Raw genomic sequence first — 18543 nt, 5'->3', positions numbered from 1 at the left:
GCACGTAGGTTCGTTTTACGAACACCCTGTAGTGAAAAACCTCTGTGATGAATTATTTAGATGGCACAATTAACGCACGTTTAGATGAATGTTTGGTAAGGTTTTCGAACGGTAAAAACTGGGCCGAACAAAGGACGAAAATTAGGGTGAAATGTAAGTCGAGAATATTAAAATTGTTACAGTATTTTCACATCAAAGCATAATCAGCACTGACATGAAGTCAGGAGCTTTCGAGAGCTCCGAGTTATTTGGGGTTAGAATAAAAATACTTCTTTTCCAAGATATAGGACGTGGAATGTATTCCAAATTTTTCTCTAGGATGCACCACATAAATTGAAAATCGTTTGACTCGATTATAGCAATCGAACAAGAAATTTCATTAACTCAAAGGTTTTTCAAATTATTAGGTGTACAACATTGCTTCCGCTGTTTTGCAATAGATGGCTGTAGCGGTTAAGGTGACTTAATAAATCACAGTGGCGACAAGCGTGGTATAGTTTTTGATTGGCTGAGCCTAAATATGGCGGCTTTTTGTTTGCATTCTTCATTTACCTGATTTCTGGGATTTATTCAAAATGTAAGGCCCATTTTATTCATTCACTGTGGTATTCTTCAGTTGAATAAATTCGTTCTATATACAATCAAATACTATCAGGCCCAATAATTTTGATTTTGACGTGTGTCAGTTAGTTCAGTCAATTGAATTTTTGAGTTCTATGGTTCTATGTCCCTATTCGCCATTTTTAGGTTCAATTTGAACGAATTGTCGCCACTATAAGTTACTATAGTGGTAGTCGAAATAAATAGATCGTAGATGTCATACAATAAGCTCAGGTATTTGTAAACATAAGGCCTTCGAAATATTAATCGATTTGTGTCTGCATCATAAAGTTATTCTCGATTGAACATGTCAGTTTACGATCCAAATTCTCGTCATTTGCGGGAAGTTATAATTTTCTGCTTTAATGTAAAGAAATCTGCGGCTGAGATTCATCGAATGCTTTCATATATCTATGGTGAGGCCGCTATTAGTGAAAAAATATGCCGTGAGAGGTTTCAACGTTTCAAGAACGGTGATTTTGACGTCGAAGACCAGGTTCATTAAGATAATCCTAAGCAGGAGTGGTCTCAAACGATAAGGTCGACCAACTGATGACAAATCTGTTCACAAATTCGTTTCTGTACGTCCTTCTGGCTCCCAACAATAGGCTAGATTCAAGGAAAAATATGTAGTTTTTCATTAGTTGTAGATCATAAACATGCAATATTCATTTTTCAATGGACTAGTTTAGTGATGTTGATAATACTATATTCCACACGATAGAATTGAAATATAGAGCAAAACTGATAAATCAGTGATAACATTTTGGAAATCCATCAATAAATGACTAAAAATTAGATTAGTTAAATTTACGTATTTTAGCGCGGATTGCTTTGGTCTCCGACACGTCTGTGACATCACAGCACTGGCCTGTGATCGCTACACCATAAATTACGTTTAAATACTTAGCCGCGCCAAGGCTCTCGCGCCGTTTGTAGTTGTACAGTGTAGTTTTAACTCGAGTTTTGTTTTTATGTCACCATAATGGAAGAAGGCTTGTTGAAAGGACAAAGTGACAATTTGCCTAAAATAGATATATTTGCAGTGATGGAGTTTTTTTTCAAATCCATCTTATGTCAGTGCTGAAATAAAAGGAGTTAAACTTTTCAAGTAAGTATCTACTTTTGAGTTTGCTTCATCATGGTTCAACTTATGACGATGAGTTATTTAAAAAACGTTTCATAAACAGTTTGTAGTTGAGTACTGGTTGTTGAAGTCTATCCATTATCAATGGCAAAACATATTTATGTGAGGAGTAAAAAGTAAAAAGAGAAAAAAGTAATTTATATGTATGTATATAGTAAGTTATATCAGCCATCGTGTAACGAACAAAAAACGACACGAACGGCACAAGTGATTGTACACCAATGAATTCGTAAGCACTCTGCGAATACCAGTCGTCTAGTGTGTGACGTCACGACACTTACACGTACTATGAAATTATTCTTCCAAGCGCAACTTCCAAGTCTCATTACTTTTCCATTTCTAGAGATATTTCAATGATTTTTCCACATTTTTGTTTCATTTTACTTAAATTTTTAGAATTAATCCTTAACAAAAAATGGAAACTAGTCCATTGTACTAGAGTTGGAAAACATCATATTTTTCAACTCTAATTTCACGCAGTCGGAAAATTTAACTTATATTCACCGTAGAAAATAGTGATTAATAACTCCAATCTTATAGCTCATATTTAACGTTAATTCTGAGGCCGATTGTTGGAATACCAACGAAGCCATTTATTTGACAAATTACAAGACGAATTCCAGTTGCGTGCGTGCCACACACATGTGTGTGGTCTAGGGCGGACCGGCTACTCACAACGTTCCATCTGATATCATATCAACCCTCCAGGAATTCAAACCACTCGGGCACATATTTGGGGTTGCAGGAAAATAACGTTTCAAAAATCGTCACTTTAATGGAAAAAAGGTTTTTTTTGGTATTTAACCGAAGATTTATATCTCGGTGCTAAAGTACAGAGATATACACACAATAAATTGCATTGTGGATGAAATACATTCGTTTAATATTTGTCAAATGATCTAAAATAGAAAAGAAATTCTTCTACCGCAATTGGCATGATGACAGTAATGAAAAATTAATAGAATAGTGTATTGATGTAGTGGAATTCGTTTCATAGATAAATGAGAAAAAATATTCAATATGAGGTGAACGTTCAGGTATTCATAAGTGATTTCATAATATTCATTAATCTAATCGATTGAATTATTTTAATTTATCTGGGAATTAAGTTAATAAAACTATGTATATTCCTGAAAACAAAATCATACAATGAATATATTCATGGTTTAATCCATTTAAATCAATGAGTTTTGTGATATACTGATAGATTATTACCTGTATTTAACTAATCTGACACTTTAAGATTGATTAAATTAATAGGTCAAGTTATATACTGTTTATTTTCAGCCTAGGTCGTATTCATGCCGAATATAATATTTTTGGTTGATTTGGTTGTCTTTGTTTTCTTCAGTTCTTCTAGTCTTAGTTCTCTTTAGATTCTAGTAGTTATAATTGTGAGTTGTCTATTAAAATGTGAAGAGTGAATGTTGGTTATTTATTTTAATAAGCCAGAATAATATTCTTTCAGATATATTTAAAAAAAATAAATTTAAGTGATCTAATCAATGCATGAGAGTAGAGGACTCACCATTCCTTCAAATGAACAATATCCAGAGAGAATCCTACCTGAAAAAATACAAAACATAATTAGCACTACTCCATTCAATATTATTTGATTTGACACAATATGTCAATTATACAAAGAGAAATTTCAGATTGACAGTTTTTCAATATCTCGAAACGAACATTCGAATCTTCTAAATAAGCGATAAATGAAATAGTTTGATTCACAATAATGGCCATGAAAAAAGAGCGAAGAATAAAAATTGGTCTATTTTTATTCTGCAGAAAAAAGTTTATTCAACATTTTTTTATAAAAAATAGGGGGCACCCGGGTTTGAACCGGGGACCCCTCGATCTGCAGTCGAATGCTCTACCACTGAGCTATACCCCCTTGTGACTAAATTTTAAGCTTTTTTGGATTCAACTTACATCTACAAATGATAACATGGTAGTTGACATCCGCAACGAATAGATATTTCTGGAAGAAGAATGTGATAACTACTGTTTTCATCTATGATCTCAATTTTTTTCAATGGGATAAATGATAATTTCCTCAGAGTTATAGCGTTATATAATTTCATCATTTACAAATGATACCTAAAGTGTATAATCAATAGTGGAGTTAAATTTTCGGGAACATCTCGAAAACAGTATTTTTCCGTTAAATTTTTTATGAAAATTACTTATTTTTCGCTTATCACATTAATCCTCTTTCAATTTCAAAAATTGGCTCGAAAATATTCATGAAAAGTTTATTACTCCATCAAAATTACTCAACATGAAAATTGAAAGGTCTAAAGATAGAAGGAAACGAAAAAAATATTTCAAATTTTTGAAAAGGACCTGTGCTGTGGGTTACATCGATTCATTAGTATAAAAACCCATGTAACCTCAAGAAAGCCTGTATCAATATGAAAAATATGAATAATGTAAATATATTAAGTACTGCATATTCAATGAACCACTGAACACAGGTGTTGATCTCAAGTTGCCGAGTTGCACGAAAAATATCCAATTCGTGTTCAGATATCTAGTTCAGCAAGTCGATTAACTATGGAACAGATCAAGAAACAAGGCATCATTATATTCAGTACATGAATGCAGGTGCAACAGGTTCTGTCTTCGTCACTAATAATCAACTTTTTACATTGACCGATAACGACTCAACCAAAGACCCTGAATTTAAGTGCTAATCGCTTGAGAATAACTGATTATTGATAAGTTCCCACTCGTTTAGATATCTCTGAAATTGTATATTTCATTGTCTGTTCTATATTATTAAGGGAAATGATCTCCATAATTGGTAAAATCACGATCAGTTTATGAATGAATTGGTTTTGATGCCCATGATTTGATTTAAATGCAATCTTTATGCTTATGTTTAAACGAAAGTTTGTTCTTGAACCCTCATTCAATGGTACATGTACATGCGGATTTTTATGTTTGTCATCATCAAAAACAGAAATATATAGAAGAATATCGAAAAAAACTCAATATTTAGTGACAACATGATCCGACCAAGTTGATATTTTGCGTGTATTTGGTAAAAGAACAATTTCAAGCTTCCAGCAGAATTGTGTGCTAATAGCATTATCAAGACCGTTAAAAAAAGTATAACATCGAAAAAGAAGCACAGGAAAGTCTAGAAGAATATTGAAAAAAAAAAAGAAACATTTTTTAATGACATCAAAGAATTTCAAGATTCATGCACAATTTCATGAGAAAAATTGCCCAATATTTCAATGACAATAGATCCGAATTTGTTGAAATTAAGTATAAGAATAATAATTTTAGAAAGATCGTATCATCAGCACCTCTCATCTTGATAAACTAATCGACAACAATGAGATATGTAATAACTCACATCTGATATAAGTATGCCTATATATTCGTATATAGAATGATTCACCGCGATGGAAAACTAATCATAATTTTGTGCTGAAATTTTGCAATTTGAGGTGATGATCTTTCTTCCTAAATTATTTTCAGATCTCTACAACTTCCGATTATACCGGAAACATACCTACTACTACTTCCTTATTTCGAATGTCACAGCCAGTATATTATTACCTCATTGGATAGCTTTTTTATGGCAATTTCAGCAATATGCCATACCTTGAGTAAAATCTCAACAGTTCATGAGTCAATGGGATTCTTATGAAAAAAATGGAGGCGACAGGGAAATTTTTTTATATTTGTGCAGAAAAAAGTTTTATTTTAGATTTTGCAAATACGTAGTATAATAAAACTGTTTGCAGTTTGAATAAAAAATGTACTGGGTGTTTATAAGAAGATTATGGACAACTCAAGTTCATCAAAACTTCTCGACGATATCATTTTCATATTCAGATCGAGAATCATTAATTTTGCTGGGAAATGTTCACAACTACGTAATATTTGACAAAATTGAGTTTGAGTAATCTTCCAAGATAAAAGGAAAAAGCAACTCAAAAAGGAAAAGAAATCAACTTCAAGATTCGAACCTAACCTGAAAAATTTCAGTTCCTATAGGTTTTCTCATGCAAGAGTTATCGTGTTTAGGGTCGAACGCACAGAATTCATTTTGACCACGAATTGATCTTCAGTATGTGTAACTTTCTCATTTGAAATCATTCTGGGCTTGAAATTCTAAAATTACTGACAATGTAACGAAATTATAAATTGATTTGTTGAGAAACGAGCGTTCAAAAATTAGCTAGCACGTCTTCGAAATATAGTTTTCGGGAAACATTTCTGCCACTCTCAGTACAAAATTAGAAAACTACATACATTCAATACGTTTTATCGGAACCAAATTGAATCATCTAAACAGAAATCTAAAACAAGTTGATTTACAGATATCATGAGTGATCTGTTCGGGGAACAACTCATAAAAAGACTTCTTTCTTTATACCAGAGAAATTCATCGTTTTTGTCAACATTCATTCACACCCGACTATTCACAGTTATTGATCTCTAAAAACAACACAAACTGATCCTAACGTCAACAATTTAATACTCATACTGGCTACGACCTTCATGTACACTTCTGGAGACCAAACCAAACCAACCCTTACCCTCGCAACCTCAGGGCCAGTACTTCACGTCAACCCTTTCGACCAATTTTTTCCTCACTCTCCCCCAAACATTGATCTTTCCTTCCAGGAAATCAATTATGAGATGTTCCAGATGTCAGAGGTCTTCAGCAAATAGTCTAAGCAGTCCCAGACTTTGTTTGATATTGGGAAGATGAGAAATGGCCCCCCAAAATGAGCCGGAGGGAAGGCCGTAACACTCTCCAATATACAGCATGTTTGTGAACTCATTTTTTAAAGTCGATTCTCGCTTCAACGCCCCATGTGTCAAATTCCCGACTAATCAGTCAAGTTTGCAGTCGATTTTGAAAGGCACTGGTGCCGAGCGCTGTCGGTTTGACGTCTGTGGGGTGGAGGGGTTGTGAGTGGTGCTTTTTGGTAATTGCGACAAGGATTTTCGTTATAATTCATGGCACCCTCGCTCCTTGTTATGTCTGCCGCTTGACTGAAGGACGCAGGTGAAAGTTGCGATCGCAACTGCACTATTTTTTTCTCGGGAAGTCGAGATTCCTATTAGGGCGGTAGGGAGATTGAATGGGGGGTGGAATTAATATATTCGTTTCCGTCGATGACACAGCAGTCTGCATATCACTTGTATTTCGACACAGAAGTGATTTCTCAGTAGAAGGGTCACTACCATATTGGAGATTTAAGTTGTGTGAATTTTCAGCGGAAGCTGAAAATATAAACAAAGTCAACAACTTAACCAAAACTGATTATCGCATAGTGCCATCACTACTCATCAGTCCAGTTTGACATAAAACGGTTAACAAAAATGGGAAGAGATTTGAATTGTTTCGCTTCGAAGTCTCTTGAATGAATTTTTGATATCCAATTTCAAAATCTATACTGAAAAAATTGATATCATGAATGGGTTATATACATCGACGTACAACTTTGTTTCCACCGTTTTTTTTTTCAAAATTAGAGGCTTCATTTTGAAAAACTGATTATTTGTTTATGATTCAAAGTATTGTCTATCGCTGGCCACTACTTTCTCCCATCTTTCAGGCAGCGTAGGAATCGTGTGTTGAAAAAAATTCAAGCGATCCACGAATCAATCCAATTTTTTATTCCTTCATAAGACCGGAAATCATGGTCAGCCAGGCCGTGTGCCATTGATCGAAACAAAAGAAAGTCCGAGGGAGCAACGTCTGAAGAGTACGGCAGGTGGGGTAGGACTTTCCATTTCAACGTTCCTGAGTATGTCTTGACCACTTTCGCAACATGAGGTCGAGCTGTAAAATCACTCTATCATGTCTCTCGTTGTATTTTGACCGTTTGTTTTTCGATGCTCGGCTCAAACGCATTAATTGCGTTCCATAACGAGCGCCAGTGATTGTTTCAGTCGGTTTTAACAATTCATAAACACTATGCCGAGCTGTTCCCAACAAATGCTGAGCATGACCTTAGAAACGTGAATATTCGGTTTGGCCGTCGACGTGGAAGCATGGCCAGGATATTCCCATGGTTTTCTGCGTTTGTGATTATCGTTATGAACCCATTTTTCGACTACAGTCACAATGCGATTCAGAAATCTCTTCCGTCTTTGCCTTGCAAGCAGCTCCTCACAAGCAAACAATCGGCGTTCAACATATCTCAGCTTCAACTCGTACGGCACCCAATTTCCTAGTTTCTGAATCATTCCCATGACTTTCAGGCGGTTTGAAATGGCTTGTTGCGTCACTCCTAATGATCCTGCGAATTCTTGTTGCGTTGGACATGAGTCTTGATCAAGTAATGAATCCAATTCTGCATCTACGACAACCTTCTCTCTTCCACCGCCATGCTAGTCTTCGACGACAAAAACACCGTTCTTGAAGCGTTGAAATCACTCTCGGCACGTTCTTTAACTAATAGCGGCCTCGCCATAGGTATTTAAGAGTATTCGATGAGCCTCAGCCGCATATTCTTCCATTATTATCAAAGCAAAAATCAAAACCTACCGCAAATGACGAGGATTCGGCTCGGAAGCTGACATGTTTAATCGAGAATAACTAATAGACTAATATTTCGATGGCGTTTTGTTTACAAATTCCTGAGCTTATTGAATGACATCTACGATCTATTTATTTCGACTACGACTTACCGCTACAGCCATCTATTGCAAAACGGTGGAAGCAAAGTTGTACTCCTAATACCTATTTACCTACTGAAAATGTCAAGACAACAAAAAAATCCTACATACATAAAATTGGAATTGTTAATGATGTTGATAATTTAATATGTCGGTAAAGGTTCTTACGTTTGACATTATTTTTAACAACTTCATTTATTATTAACTTCAACGAAGTCCAAATTCAGCCATACCGAGAGTTTGCTAGTTCAACTTAAAAGCTGAAAAATGTTTCATGAAAAAGTAATGGAGATAGAAAAAAGAAACTATAGTATTCAGAAGTTGTTCAAAATAAACCCAAAACTTTCAGCCGAAAAATAGAAAGACGAGAATATCGCAAACTATTGTTGGTAGAATATGTAGATTAGCCTATCGACGAAAAATTTTATGATTTAATCGTAAAGAACAGATACAAAAAATTAGATAATTGAAAACTTAGTAGGCAAGTTTTATTCCTCTTTTTGAAACATTGTTCTCACCAACTAGTGGTTTCAGCAGGACGCCGCCACTTGTCATACCACCCGATTCACATATACAAGTTTTTTCTTGATGGAGTCATGTAACGGTTCGATGACAAGATTTATTATTATTATTATTATTATTATTATTATTATAAATGATTTGAATCGAGGACAGGATCCTGTAGGATTAAATTGAACGTCAAATTTTTGCCCTTTGACAAATTTCAACATTTGGTAGACGTTGAAAGTAACGTGCTACCAAAACATTAAAGGAGCTGCTTCAATTAATATAACAACTCCTCACGAAAAAAAATCACATCTTATTGACATTTCAAATTTCGCATATTTCTTAAAAACACATTACCTCAGAATCTTCAAAGCTTAAAAGCATTCGGAAGAACGATATTGATAATAATCAATCAAAATAACCGAGAACTATATCCATTCAATTAATTGATTTTTATTGAAAGAGTATCGAAGTAGGGACCGAAAGATCTGGATTACCTTCTTCAGAGCTTACCAATGATCACTTGGTCACTATCAAAGATAATTGCAGTGTGTTCATTCATCATTAGCATTATTAACAGAAGCGTACTGCTTTTTGCCTCAGACTGCAGGATAATTATAATTTAAAAGTCACAAACGCGTTTCAAACCGCGGCATCAATTAGAAAAACACAACAATCCACCATCTCCATCGACTCCAGAGAAATTATTCTGCCGGTTTCCAACATTAATTAAAAAAAAAAGAAAACCTCATCAGCCCACTTAATCAGATCCATCTGCCAGGACACTTGCTGATCACTTCGGTGTTGCATCCAGTTTGTTTTTCAATGGCTACTGAATAATCAATGACTTAGCGGTTAGTTAGGTAGCTATGTCCCGGAGTAAAAGCCAATTTAAATGTATAGAATTACTTGTATCGCCCCTCTGATTGTATTATTCTGTCAACAACCCTTACACTTTACTTAACTAAGCTGCGAAATTTATTCACAGGGGAGATATTGAGCTTTAAATTAAATAATATCTCATTCGGAACTGAAGTGAATCTTCCTTTGAAGAGCAGGCAGATGACAGTGTCCGCAGTGGAAGGTTTGAACTTCTCTTATTTCGGCAGAATGTGTTTGAATAACTAAGGGGCACTAAAGTTGATATTTCAGAGGGGCAGTATAATGAGGAAGCTGAGTATCATTTTGACTAGATATCGAATTTCGTTTTTTCGATATTCGTTTCATTTTTTCGTAGATGTTTAATCATCAATTGAACTCAATTCAAGTAAAGGTGATAAAGATGTTGACGATTCAACAATAAAATTCTCAATAGTAATAATGGAATTTTCTCGATAAGTGTGTATTTAATTCATAACGAAATTGAGTTGGGAAATACAAAAATTTCGCAGTGATCCGAACTGAGTTGGGTTTAGGGATTCTCGGCTTGAGCTTGACTTGATTTCAAGTCAAGCTCAAGTTGAGTAGTAGTTTTTTTATCTCAAGTCAAGCCAAGTATTTATTCATCAAGTACTTGAATCATATGAAGCTACTTGATTTTTAGCAGTTTAAAAGTGTAGTGTCATATCAATAAAAAAATGATGAAATGAGAAGGAACCTTGTAAAAACACTTTCATTTATTAAACTTATTGTATAAAAAACCGAAAATATCAACTTTTTTGAAATAGAAACATAAATTAAATCACTATAAATCATAAAAAAAATTAAAAATAATAAAAAAATAATTGATGATATTGAGAAACCTCCAGGCTTTGTTTGTGAGTTTATAGGCTTTGGTGAAAAATACTTGGCCATTTTGGCTAAGTTTGAGAAGATTTTTCTGAAACTACCAAAACCTACCAATAGATTTAATAGAAATGTGAGAAAACTACTTATATAGTCACACTGGCGAATGCCTCAGTCTCTCAGCGCTCGAGAAATCCTCTTATTTAGTCTAAACGCGCAAGAGATTGCAGAAATATATGCCGTGTGACGCGTGCATATCAAGAAGCTCAAGTAATATCAAGTAGCATGATATTAAGTCAAGCAATAAATATCTAAAATCAAGTCAAGTCAAGCTCAAGTATATAATTTTTCACGAGCTTGATTTTCAAGTAAAGTAGTTCACAAATCTGGAAACACTGAACTTGACAGGCCTATCAGCTTCAAGAGTCATGTTCGGTGTTATCGATAATCCAAACTTGACTAGAGCTCCTGATTAGTTCACTTGACAAGTGTGTTAAAGAGTTAGAATCACCCAAATCCTTAATTCCAAAACTGTGTTCACTTGGCGTAATGAAAAGAATACAACAGATCATTCGGCAAAGGTGCAATTAATTTAAAATTGTGAACTGGCAACCAAACTCAAAACGCAACAAGGTCTGAAGTCTGCAATCGCTTTTGAAGCTGTCATTTTTTGATATTTGACTGATTTTGTACTGAAAATTTGCATGTTGGGGTTTGAGATAATGATCTTTCTACCTAAAATATTTTCAAATCTTTACAATTTCCGGTTATACCGAAAACATATTACTTCTTCCTTATAACTGGAAAATTTAGAGATCTGAAAATACTTCAGGTAGAAAGATCATTATCTCAAACCCCAACATTCAAATTTTGAGTACAAAATTATGATTAGTTTTCCATAAACGCCTAATAGGCCATCTCGGTGAATCACCCTGTATAGAATTTTTGAAAATGAAAATGCTAAATGTTATTTTTCCATCATAGGTGAGGTTACAAATAGAAATCTCGAAGTTAGCACCACAGCGGAATCTGACGTTTTTCTTCTAGTGTCCTTGAGGTACAGACAAAAATTTTGGTGTTACAAATAGTTACTGACGAATGCACAAGAAAGAATTTCTTCATTATCGAGAGGAAGGGTGCTCTCTTCACAGACACGAAGAAGGAGGTTGACTTTTTTTTCTTGAGTGATATTAAAACTTAATCCTCATGTCTGAAAAAACATAAATTTAATTTTCCTACCAGATGTTCAATTCAGGAGATTAATATGTTACGTTCTAAATGAATTCTTCACCTCATATCAAAACATAAACACAAAGACTAACGTGCAAACATTAAAATTTCAGGAGAAATTTACAGCTTCAAAACGACATTCTCAATTTTATATCCCATTGCGAAATGGCTCTAAGTGAAAAATTTAATGCTGCAACATAAAAATGACGCCCTAATGTTGAAGACATCCCGCAAGATATTTTTAATGATGTGCAAAATATTAGCAATAAAGGGGCGCAGGCCATAGATCATGATAGCGCGAATCCACAATAACCTCTAAGGCGGCTTCCATCGACAATTTTGAAGAAATCCTTTTATGGCCAGGAAATAAAGCTTTGTACCAGGGCCTCAGCAATAACTTCTTTCAATCTACGAGTAATAACGTTTTATTGGTCTGCATCATTCCGATTCTCTTTTTTTATGACGTTTCTAATTTTTCCTGGACGGTGTCTTCAAGAGATAAAAGTACCTTTTCGCTCGTAATTTTGCCGTAAGATTGCAGATAATTGCGTTCTTCTTGAATTGAAAAACTTTACTGTTTTTGATAAAATGTGGTTATACATAGCTAGCGGAGATTTACAATTATATCAGATTTTAGACTCCTGAAGAAATATCTAGTTACGGTTCATGACAGTACGAAGAATGCACATGACAGTATGTTCACGAAGACCATAAAATATCCACAAAATGGGATTAGAACAGTTAAGTACTCTTTGAAGAAAATATTCTTTCGATATTCCAAAAGACAATAGAAATATCTACGTAGAATTGAAATTGAAATGAGTTGAAAAAAAACATTCTAGCGATCATGATCGGAGTTTTACAGAGATATGTGAAAAGTGTCAGATTTTTAATGGAGATGTTGATTTTATGTATGGTTAATCAGACATATTGGAGACTTTCCTTCTTCAGTTGAAAATGATAAATTTGACAGCTAACAATATGAAACTCAATAAAATGGAGTCTGTAAAAGAACATAATCATTTGGAAGTAGTATTCATATAATAATTTCACTCCACATTATATCTCAATCAAAATGAAATAAAATGTAGCTCACTTTCGATTTCTTATTGAATTACAACGTCAAATTTTCCAATTCAGTCTTCCTTGGTAACAGGCCAATTAAAAAGTCCCCGTTCTACCATAGTGAAACACATTTTTTTGGCCAAACTCGATTTTTTTATTCAACATAGTTGCCTTCGAGGGCGATTATGGTGATCTTCCAATTTTTCGATACCATTCTTGTAGAACGATTTGTCTTTCCTTTTAAAATAGGTCCCAGTTTCAGCGATTTCTTCTTCATTGGCGCTAAATTTCTATCCAGAGAGCATTTTTTGAGGTCTGAGAATAGGAAAAAGTCGCTGGGGGCCAGATCTAGCGGATACGGGGAATGCAGAAGAAGTTGAAGCCCAATTCAAGCAATTTTGCCATTGTCTTCATTTATTTGTGACACGGCGTATTGTCTTGAAGAAACAGTCCTTTTTTTTCTGCAAATGGGGCCATTTTTTAACGATTTTATCCTTTGAATGATTCAGTAACCCTATATAATAATCGCTATTGATTGTCTGGTCCTTATGGAGGTAATCAATGAATATTATACCTTGCGCATTCCAGAATACTGATGCCATAATATTGCCAGCTGACTGTTATGTTTTTCTCGCTTTGGTTTCGGTTCATTCTGTGCAGTCCACTCAGCTGACTGTCGATTGGGCTCCGGAGTGAAATGATGAAGCCATGTTTCATTCATTGTCACATATCGACGCAAAAATTCAGGTTTATTGTAGTCAAACAGCTTCAAACGCTGCTCAGAATCATTATCACGTTGTTGCTTTTGATCGATTGTGAGCTCGCGAGGCACCCATTTTCCAAACAGCTTTCTCAAGTACAAATATTGCTTCAACTGTATTTTTCCCTTCAAAGAGCAATATTTTATGAGCTCACAAAATTCTTTTTGTCCTTTTTTTTCAAATAACAAAAAAAGCTACACGCACAACGCTATATATCACAAATTAATGAAGGAATTGGTATTAAATTTTGACACTTATTGTTTGAAGGTTGGTACTAACTAAAAATCATATGGATTTAATACTAGCACCAATATCTGTCCATGAGACCGGGGACTTTTCAATTGGCCTAATATATGTCATGTTTTAGGTATTGTCTTCTACTTTTGTTGTGTTAGTTTTTTAAGGAGTAGTTTCATGAAATTGTCTCAGTTTTTTTACGTCTTGTGACAAAACTCTTGTCATTTATTGTTTTTTTTAAGTTTGATTTTATGTGTATCATCTCAATATTTCTCCCTCTTTTCGTTTTGTTTTCATTGTCAGTATTTTCGTCTGTTCGTGGTCGAATTCATGTTTCTTTGCTTTTTATGTTTGTTTAGCATCGTTGATGCGTTGTGTCACCGTGATGTCTGTCCGATGTATTGCTTTGTCACAGTCTTTGCACGGAATACTGTAAAGTACATTAGATTTCTTAGACATTGATAATTTCAATTTGTTAAAAATCTCCTTTCTTTGATCCTGAGGTTTGTGGACTAATTCAATGTTAGGGGGCTTCAATATTTTTGTGATTCTATGAGACATGTTTTCGGTGTTTTCGGGTCTTTTCTTTGGTTTTCCTCTTGTTGTACAGTCCATGTATTATTTGATTTATTAGAGGTGTAGTTAGTGCTTTCTTTATTTTTTGTTTCGAAAAATGAATGAGCAAATGGAGAATAGAATTTGGCAAATAGAAAGAAAGAAATAACAGAATACTGACGAATGAGATAAATTTTGATCGTCAATAAAATCATCCAAGAGATTCCAACAGAAAGATAAATAATGAAACGAAAATAAGTCGCATACAGCCTGAATCCATTTTGGTATAACGGGAAGAATCGCTAACAGAAAATGACGACCGGAAAAATAATTGAGAAGGATTCAGTATATCCCCCGCTGTAAGAAATGCGGGGAACAGGACACGTGTAATCTCCTTTCATAAATCTCGGGGATTATTATGAATTTCACAACAATTTATTACAGATCAAATTAATCGGATAACATGTTGTATCAACCAAAACGCCAAGTTGGCCCGGTTTCGGCCGTAAAAGGAGATAAAACAAAAACGCAACAAGAATAATAACCTCGGTCTGTCCGATTCATCTCCTTAAGGTGGCTTCACACGGCAGCGCGATGATGATGATCAGCGGCTTGATCTTAACCTGTTGTGAATGATATGTTCTAATAATTATATTCTGTAGGTACTGATAAGCTGGGAATTGAATAATTACACTTCTTTTTCATCTACTATTTTAGATTTTGCACAACCAAAAAAAAAAGGATATTTTAGTATCGATAAATTACATATTAAGAGAGTGTTTGAGCATAAAGTAATTAATTTTTTGATAGGAAAAAAATACCCACATCTTTATGGCCATAAAAAGCTTTGGGTGGTGTATCGAATTATAGAAATTGAATGAAATGAATCCAGAACTTCACAAGTAAAATTGCATAATAGGTATAAAATAAATATTTATCGTTCAAACTACAGATCACGAGTTTTTAGTTCTAAAAATCAATATTTATTTCGAGCGAAATATCGTTCGGGAATTCTCAAATTTTACGTTATGATTTATCATCTCTATAATCTCATGAAAGATGTCAAATAATCAAAATAAGAACTTTCCACATCATGAAAAAACCTAGGATCTCAGTATAGTCGAATTTCAATGTACCGGATCACTAGCCCCAAACGTCTTTCATGCTAAAATGCTTTATGAAGATTAAACTGGAAAAGAATTTTGAAGATTAAACTGGAAAAGAATTTTCCAAAATTGCAACTCAGAACCAAAAAGTATAAAATATGAACTGATGCATCGACCGGTAGAGATACAATAAAAATTAAATGTATTTTATGTACAAGAAAACTTATCTTGTTCCAACTCCTTTTGTCGTCTGTAATTAACATAAATATTATTATAACATGCTTTTGTTATTTCATTCATCCAAAAATATTCAACAAAAATAAAATATAGACATAGTCTAGAGTCTTGATGATGTAAAATCCTCACTAACATCCTCATCAGCAATTTCTTTCAGAGATTCTCATTCAATAAAACCAATTTGTGTGAACAGGCCTTTAGACATCAACCCAGAAGCACACTTCCCTATAATTCACATCCAATTCACTCCCAGTCATACAACTGAATTGTAATTAAATCTCTTGACAGTTTTGACTTTTTCGGCCATTCGTTTAGTTACATTATGATCGTATTAATTCAATTATTCACGTAAAATATTTAAAAATCATTTCATACAATCCGGATCTTGGAGCTGTGCCTTTAGAGGTATTGTGAATGAAAATAAAATGATTTATAGCTATTTCAATTCCTTTTGATATGGAGTCAATTTCATCTTTGATCGCTTATTCGAAAAACATGAATAATCACGAAAAACTATTCGGCAGGCATGAGATCATACAATTCAGATATTGGAACTGGGCACTTAGAGGTAACCAATGTAAAGGGAAATTTCAATATTTATAGCCTCCATATTCCTTTATAACATGAACTTGAATTCATTCTTGATCGCAAATTCGGAAAATATAAAAAATACGAAAATCTCTTTGTCCGGCATGAAATTCTTTAATTCCATCCTGGAATTAGACCCTAGATGTAGCCTATGTGAACGAAAAATTGCTCCTATAAGATCTTTCATTTCTCGATAAGATGAAGTTTATTTTATTAAATTCACGCATCTAGAAATTGAATAAAAGAATCCAAAATGACGAAGTGAGTTTGACCGTGGTGGAATGAAAAGTTCCCACGGGGCTGTCGGCCGGTAGCTCACATTACCAGGGTGAATTTCTCATACTTAGATACTTCAGAACATTCCAGAAAATGTTCAACGATTTTACCATAGTCATTAGAAGAATGTTAGTACCGAAGTTCGATAAAATCTATCAAATATGAAATGCAAGTATACTGTCTCCTCGGAAAGTATCTTCTTTTTATAGAAGAGGGATATAAAATGTAAATTCGATCTTGCGAAGTTGCGACTATGGCTTTTTGTTCCAGTCCGAGCAGTTAAAGGTATGAATACGATTGAATTTATTTGAAAGAATGAATATAAATTATGTTTCCGAAGAGAACCTGGAAAAGTAAGTTTAACGACAGGAATCTTCGGGTAGTAATGGAAGTTTTTGAACTACACTGACGACGATTTAAAGCTCAGTAGGATGAAATTTATTTACGGTCATTTAACCGCTGTACTTGCAAACAAAGACTTTCTTATAAAAATAATGGCTAACTAAATGCAGCAGTAAACAAATAAACATTTAAATAATTAAATTGGTGTTATCCAGGGTTGATCAAATTTCAGAGTCAAGATTTGAAGGGGGTATTTATCAGGTCAAAATAAGTCTTTTTTCTATGAACATGTGTATGCAAACGCTTCGTTGCCTTCACCGTTACTGTACAGCGTTGAAGCTTCAAGATTTTTTCAGTTTTTTCTTCATAACACTTTCAGTTTTTGAAATAACGAGATCATATTACTTCTCTTATATTTTCAAGGAAACTTGCGATTTAAATCTTAAATGAAATACGTAAAGTTTTTTTTTCATTGTGATAATAGGTTCCCAGCGTTGGCGTTTGTTGAAAATTTTAAATAAATGTAGCGAATTAAAAAAATGATTTCACCTCTTTCTCGATAACGATCGCAGCAGAAACTAAAAAAATCATGATTTTCTTCTTCTTCATATTTTTTGAACAGACAGTAGCGCACCACGGCGCATTGTCTTGATGAAACAGCACCTTTTTTCTTCAAATGGCGCCGTTTTTTAACGATTTCATCGTTTAAACGATCCAATAACGCTATATAATAATCGCTGTTGATGGCCTGGCCCTTTTGGAAGTAATCAATGAATATTATACCTTGCGCATCCCAGAATACTGATGCCATAACCTTGCCAGCTGACTGTTGTGTTTTCTTCGCTTTGGATTCGGTTCATGGTGTGCAGTCCACTCAGCTGACTGAACTCCGGAGTGAAATGATGAAGCCATGTTTCATCCATTGTCACATATCGACGCAAAACTTCAGGTGACTTAAACAGGTTCAAACACTGCTCAGAATCATTTACACGTTGTTGATTTTGATTGATTGTGAGCTCGCGCGGCATCCATTTTGCACACAGCTTTCTTATGTACAAATATTCGTGAATGATGTGATGTACACGTTAAGATGATATCTTCAAAATGTCTGCTATCTCGATCAACACCACTGTACGGTCATTCAAATTTATTTTGTGAACTTTTTTGATTTGATTTTGATTCCTCGGATCGTTTTAAGAAAAAAAGTTCTAAAAACATGGACCAACAAACGCTAAGTATTCGAGATATAGGGTGTTAAGGTTTGATTGTATCCAAGTTTTTTTCAGATAGCACATTACAAGAAATGTGTTCAACTCAAATTCGACATAGATATACAAATTTGAAGTTTTCATCATGATATATCCTAATTTAGTAATTTGGAATGCAAATCTACAGTGTAAATCTTGGTAACTCAATTTGGCACTGCTTATTTTCGACCAAATCGCAAAAGTACAAAAGGTTAAGAATTGTTTCGCTGACCAATCGATTTAAACATTGGACTCTTCGGTCCTAA

At 34.2% G+C, this 18543-nt stretch overlaps 1 protein-coding gene and 1 non-coding gene across 4 annotated transcripts in view; both read right to left on the bottom strand.

The window, feature by feature from the left end:
• The window catches only part of LOC123684847 (kinesin-like protein CG14535), a 477561-nt gene that overhangs the window by 287184 nt on the left and 171834 nt on the right, over positions 1-18543 (bottom strand). The gene's annotated exons all lie outside the window — the stretch shown is intronic.
• On the bottom strand, positions 3570-3641 carry Trnac-gca. Its single transcript has one exon. It is a non-coding gene; the product is annotated as a tRNA-Cys (tRNA).

The sequence above is a fragment of the Harmonia axyridis genome, chromosome 7, assembly GCF_914767665.1.
Source record: "Harmonia axyridis chromosome 7, icHarAxyr1.1, whole genome shotgun sequence".
Taxonomy (NCBI): Eukaryota; Metazoa; Arthropoda; class Insecta; order Coleoptera; family Coccinellidae; genus Harmonia; species Harmonia axyridis.
Note: the sequence above shows the minus strand (reverse complement) of the source record. Positions and strands in the feature narration are given on the sequence as shown.